General features: G+C 43.0%; 1 long non-coding RNA gene across 1 annotated transcript; it reads left to right on the forward strand.

Moving 5' to 3' along the window:
* Window positions 1-283: 283 nt before the first annotated feature.
* On the forward strand, window positions 284-5,550 carry LOC115169251 (uncharacterized). Its single transcript, XR_003870826.1, has 3 exons — window positions 284-296; window positions 2,047-2,050; window positions 5,393-5,550. It is a non-coding gene; the product is annotated as an uncharacterized LOC115169251 (long non-coding RNA).
* Window positions 5,551-6,729: the final 1,179 nt, after the last annotated feature.

A 6,729-nucleotide genomic window follows, 5' to 3' on the forward strand; every position in this document is an offset into this window, starting at 1 on the left:
GAAGCTGTTTTTCAGTAGTTTGGTCCTGGTTTTGATGCACCTGTACCGTCTCTGTCTGCGAGATGGTAGCAGAGTGAACAGAACGTGACTCGGATGGCTGTCACGACTTCCGCCGAAGTTGGTCCCTCTCCTTGTTCGGGCGGCATTCGGGGGTTGAAGTCACCAACCTTCTAGCCATCGCTGATCCTCTTTTCATTTTCCTTTGGTTTTGTCTTGTCTTCCATCACACCTGGTTCCAATCCCATTCAATTGCATGTTGTGTATTTAACCCTCTGTTCCCCCTCATGTCCTTGTTGGTGATTGTTTATTGTAAGTGCTTTGCATGGCTGTCCTGGTGTGCGTCGGGTTATGTACCCATTATTTGATTGTTCTGTTTTCCGGTAGGTTTTTTTGTTATTAAACTGCGCCGTTTGGAAACACAGTTTTTGTTCTCCTGCGTCTGACTTCTCTGCCGCCAGTACGCACTCCTTACAGTGGCTAAGATCCTTGATGATTTTTTTGGTCTTGTTTTGACACCAAGCCTCTGATGATGCATTGAGCTGACAGCACCACCCTCTGGAGAGCCATTTGCTTGAGGGCGGTGCAGTTGCCTTACCAGGTGGTGATGCAGCCCGACAGAATGCTGTCAATAGTGCATCTGCAGAAGTTCATGAGGGTCTTAGGGGCCATGCCGGATTTCTTCAGCCGCCTGATGTTGTAAAGGCTCTGTTGTGCCTTCTTCACCACAGTGTCTGTGTGGTGGGATCATTTCAGGTCCTCAGGGATGTGCATGCCAAGGAACTTAAAGCTTTTGACCCTCTCCACTGCGGCCCCGTCAATGTGGATGGTGGCGTGCTCCCTCTTCTGTCTCCTGTAGTCCACGATCAGCTCCTTTTTTACGTTGAGGGAGAGGTTATTTTCATGGCACCACTCCGCCAGGGCTCTAACCTCCTCCCTGTAGGCTGTCTAGTTGTTGTTGGTAATCAGGCATACCACTTGTTGTGCCGTCAGCAATGTTGATGATTGAGTTGGAGTCGTGCGTAGCCACGCAGTCATGGGTGAACAGGGAGTACAGGAGGGGGCTGAGCACACACCCCTGGGGGGCCCCCATGTTGAGGATCAGCATGGCAGAGGTGTTGTTGCCTACGCTCACCACCTGGGTCCTGAGCTTGGTGACAGGCTTGGAGAGCACTATAGTATTGAAGGCAGAGCTGTAGTCAATGAACAGCATTCTCCCATAGGTAATCCTCTTGTCCAGGTGGGATAGGGCGGTGTGCAGTGCAACAGTGATTTCTTCATCTATGGATCTGTTGGGGCGGTATGCAAATTGTAGTGGGTCTAGGGTGTCGAGTAAGGTGGAGGTGATACACTCAATATAACTCAATCTACTTTAAAATGACTAAAACCATTCAGATTCTTGACTGTTCAGCTAGCTATTAATCACTGTGTACAGTTAATGGACCTACATTCATACAGATTCTTGACTGTCCAGCTCCTTAATAATCACTATACAGTCATGGAGCATCGAATATTCCAAAAACGATGGATAGAGGACTATTTTTGACTAATTTTGAAGGCAAGGAAATATAACACATTTTCAGTGAGGCCCTCTGGACCTCGTTAAAGTGAAATGAGTTTGACACCCCTGCTCTATGAACTTGCTGATGAATCCATTGACAGAGGGCCTTCTACACTCTTCGGAAAAAAAGGTGCTTAGTAGAATCATATAGGGTTCTAAGGTTTGTCCTCATAGGGGAATTGTTTTTGGTGCTCGGTATAACCCTTTGCAGAGAGTTCTACCTAGAACCCTCTATGTAGGATTCCTTATAAAAACCCTCTGTATATGGTTTTGCCTAGAACCCTCTATGAAAGGTTCTTCCTAAAACCTTCTATGAGCAGTTCCAGCAGCATTATTAGCCTTTAAAATGTAATTCTTTATGACAATTCATTACATATATCATAAGGCCTTTCTTCGAGGGCCTAGTTTACCCTAAACAGTGGTGTTAGGAAAATCCTGGTTTACAGGCCACATCACGCCTGCAAGTCACGTTATGGTGGCTTTTAAAGTGATGTGTGAATCCTGTTGGAATCCAGCTAGAGTTAGGATATCCAATAACTGAACATTTTAAACACCTGCAAGTTGCAACATACATTCAGATTGAATGGGATGATTATACTTGTACCTACATCATCTAAACTGGAACAACCATCTCAGTAACGGGTGCAATAAATCCAACTACTAACAGATTGGATTAGTTTAGAAACATTTATCTTATATATCTTATTAAAAACTTGAATTGTTGCATCTCGTTATCCTCCGGTGGCTAGCTAGCTAGCTAAAATTGGCCCTTTCCTAAATTAGCAATAGATGGAGATAGGGATTTGGACTTGGGGTACACTTAATTCTCCGTACTGTTCAATGATTATAACAGAGTTTCTAATCCAACCCTAAATTCATACATTGTGCCCCTGGCCTGAAAGGATGGAAGTTGCATACTGTATGTAGCTAGATGTAGTAGGCTAATGTTAACTAGCTGGCTCATCATTGCCCATGAAAGGAAATTAGGCTAGAGAGCAAGCATTTTAGCCAGGTAGCCTAGGACAACAAAAATTAAAAGCGTGAACTGGATGATAAAGTCATAGGCCATTTCGTCAACATGAAAGAGAGGAGGATGGCATTGGCGTTTCTCTACAGGTAGGGTGAGTCAACATGTTTGTTCTACTTGCACACACACACACAGAGAGAAAGTGAGAGAGAAATCAGAACCATGGACAACCACATTATATTTAGCTTATGTTGATTGGACTAAATCGTTTTTGGTATATTTTAGTTGTCACTGTATTAGACTAAGCATACAGTACATTAAGGTATTCAGACCCCTTCACTTTTTCCACATTTTGTTACGTTACAGCCTTATTCTAAGATGGATAAACTATTTTTTTCCCTCATCAATCTACACACAATACCCCACAATGACAAAGTAAAAACAAAAATATCACATTTACATAAGTATTCAGACCCTTTACTCAGTGCTTTGTTGAAGCACCTTTGGCAGTGATTACAGCCTCGAGTCTTCTTGGGTATGATGCTACAAGCTTGGCACACCTGTATTTTGGGAGTTTCTCCCATTCTTCTCTGCAGATCCTCTCAAGCTCTGTCAGGTTGGATGGGGAGCGTCGCTGCACAGCTATTTTCAGATGTTCGATCAGGTTCAAGTCCGGGCTCTAGCTGGGCCACTCAAGGACATTCAGAGACTTGTCCCAAAGCAACTCCTGCGTTGTCTTGGCTGTGTGCTTAGGGTCGTTGTCCTGTAGGAAGGTGATCCTTCACCCCCAGTCTGAGGTCCTGAGAGCATTGGAGCAGGTTTTCATCAAGAATCTCTCTGTACTTTGCTCCGTTCATCTTTGCCTCGATCATGACTAGTCTCCCAGTCCCTGCCGCTGAAAAACATCCCTACAGCATGATGCTGCCACAACCATGCTTCACTGTAGGGATGGTGCCAGGTTTCCTCCAGAAGTGACGCTTGGCATTCAGGCCAGAGTTCAATCTTGGTTTCATCTGACCACAGAATCTTGTTTCTCATGGACTGAGAGTCCTTTAGGTGTCTTTTGGCAAACTCCAAACAGGCTGTCATGTGCCTTTTACTGAGGAGTGGCTTCCGTCTGGCCACTCTATCATAAAGTCCTGATTGGTGGAGTGCTGCAGAGATGGTTGTCCTTCTGGAAGGTTGTCCCATCTCCACAGTGGAACTCTGGAGCTCTGTCAGAGTAGCCATTGGGTTTTTGGTCACCTCCCTGACCAAGGCCCTTCTCCCCTATTTGTATTTGTATTTATTATGGATCCCCATTAGCTGCTGCCAAAGCAGCAGTTACTCTTCCTGGGGTCCAGCAAAATTAAGGCAGTTTATAGAATTTTTTAAACATTACAATACATTCACAGATTTCACAACACACTGTGTGCCCTCAGGCCCATACTCCACCACTACCATATATCTACAGCACTAAATCCATGTGTATGTATAGTGTGTCTGTTATTGTCACGTCCTGACCATAGTAAGATGTGATTTTCTATGGTAGAGTAGGTCAGTACGTGACAGGGGGTGTTTTGTGTTTTTCTATGTTTTCTATTTCTATGTTTAAGTTCTAGTTTTTCTATTTCTATGGTTTCTTTTGGGGGGTTGATCTCCAATTGGAGGCAGCTGGTCCTCGTTATCTCTAATTGGAGATCATATTTAAGTTGTGGTTTTTCTATGGTGTTTTGTGGGTAGTTGTTTTCCGTTTTGTTAGTTACCTGACGCAACTGTTGGCTGTTTTGTTGTTTTTGTTGAGGTGTTTTCATTAAAGTAAAGTATGAGCACTCTACACGCTGCGCCTTGGTCCCCTTTATACGACCCGCGTTACAGTTATTGTGTGTGTGTATGTGCGTGCGTGCGTGCGTGCGTGCGTGCGTCTGTGTCAATGTTTGTGTTGCTTCACAGTCCCCGCTGTTCCATAAGGTGTTTTTTTTAATCTGTTTTTTAAATCTAATTTTACTGCTTGCGTCAGTTACTTGATGTGGAATAGAGTTCCATGTAGTCATGGCTCTATGTAGTACTATGTGCTTCCCATAGTCTGTTCTGGACTTGGGGACTGTAAAGAGACCTCTTGTGGCAGGTCTTGTGGGGTATGTATGGGTGTTTGAGCTGTGTGCCAATAGTTTAGACAGACAGCTCAGTGAATTCAACATGTCAGTACCGCTCATAAATAAAAGTAGTGATGAAGTCAATCTCTCCTCCACTTTCAGCCAAGCGAGATTGACATGCATATTATTAATATTAGCTCTCTGTGTAGATCCAAGGGCCAGCTGTGCTGCCCTGTTCTGAGTCCTTTTTTGTGACACCTGACAACACGACTGATTGCTAGTTTGGCCGGGCGGCCAGCTCTAGGAAGAGTCTTGGTGGTTCCAAACTTCTTCCATTTAAGAATGATGGAGGCCACTGTGTTTTTGGGGACCTTCAGTACTGCAGAAATGATTTAGTACCCTTCCCCAGATCCAATGGTGTAAAGTACTTCAGTAAGATTCAAAAGGCACTCGCACATCTGAGCAGTCTTGTTGCAGGTGCATGGCAACAATTAAAGCAATTAAAACAGGATGAAAGAAACCGCACACTGCTCTTGATAGTATCACTGGTATTTAATAAGCTTACGTATCGGCCCAACGGCCTTCGTCAGAGCTTTTGTGAATTTTCGAAAACAGCACCTCTATGTAGACCTAGCCCCACCCACATCCGTTCCACATATGGAAAGGAGTTGGAGGCTAAGGAAAAATAAAAAAGTGCTACCAAACATAACAATATGCATTTCACAAATATTACAAGTGTATAGACAAGACGCACCAAACACGTCCATAAAATCACAACGAGGACATAGCAAGTTTATGGACGTGTTTGGTGCGTCTTGTCTATACACTTGTAATATTTGTGAAATGCATATTGTTATGTTTGGTAGCACTTTTTTATTTTTCCTTAGCCTCCAACTCCTTTCCATATGTGGAACGGATGTGGGTGGGGCTAGGTCTACATAGAGGTGCTGTTTTCGAAAATTCACAAAAGCTCTGACGAAGGCCGTTGGGCCGATACGTAAGCTTATTAAATACCAGTGATACTATCAAGAGCAGTGTGCGGTTTCTTTCATCCTTTTGTAAAGTACTTCAGTAAAAATACTTGAAAGTACTACTGAAGTCGTTTTTTGGGGTATCTGTACTTTGCTTTACTATTTATAATTTGGACTACTTTTTATTTTACTTCACTACATTCCTGAAGAAAATAATGCACTTTTTACTCCATACATTGTCCCTGACAACCAAAAGTACTTGTTACATTTTCAATGCTTAGCAGGACAGGAAAATGGTCCAATTCATAGACTTATCAAGAGAACATCCCTGGTCATCCCTAACGCCTCTGATCTGGCAGACTCACTAAACCCACATGCTACGTTTGTAGATGATGTCTGAGTGTTGGAGTGTTCCCCTGGCTATCTGTAAATGATGTCTGAGTGTTGGAGTGTTCCCCTTGCTAAAAAACAAGAAAATGGTTCCATCTGGTTTACTTTGTGTAAGGAATTTTAATGGATTTATACTTTAATTTTACTTTTGATATTTAAGTATATTTTAGCAATTGCATTTACTTTTGATACTTAAGTATATTTAAAACCAAAAACTAAGTAATATTTTACTGGATGACTTTCACTTTTACTTGAGTCATCTTCTATTAAGGCATCTTTACTTTTACTCAAGTATGACAATTGGGTACTTTTTCCGCCACTGCCCAGATCTGTGCCTCGAAATAGTCCTTGCTCGCAAATGGGTCTTCCAAATAGACAATGACCCCAAGCATACTTTCAAAGTTGTGGCAAAATGGCTTAAGGACAACAAAGTCAAGGTATTGGAGTGGCCATCACAAAGCCCTGACTACAATCCTATGAAAATTTGTGGGCAGAACTAAAAAAGCGTGTGTAAGCAAGAAGGCCTACAAACCTGACTCAGTTACACCAGCTCTGTCAGGAGGAATGGGACAAAATTCACACAACTTATTGTGGGAAGGTTGTGGAAGGCTACCCGAAACATTTGACCCAAGTTGAACAATTTAAAGGCAATGCTACCAAATACTAATTGAGTGTATGTGAACTAATTGAGTGTATGTAGCCTTCCCTGTAGCTCAGTTGGTAGAGCATGGTGTTTGCAACACCAGGGTTGTGGGTTCGATTCCCACA

This window comes from Salmo trutta, chromosome 31 (genome assembly GCF_901001165.1).
Source record: "Salmo trutta chromosome 31, fSalTru1.1, whole genome shotgun sequence".
NCBI lineage: Eukaryota > Metazoa > Chordata > Actinopteri > Salmoniformes > Salmonidae > Salmo > Salmo trutta.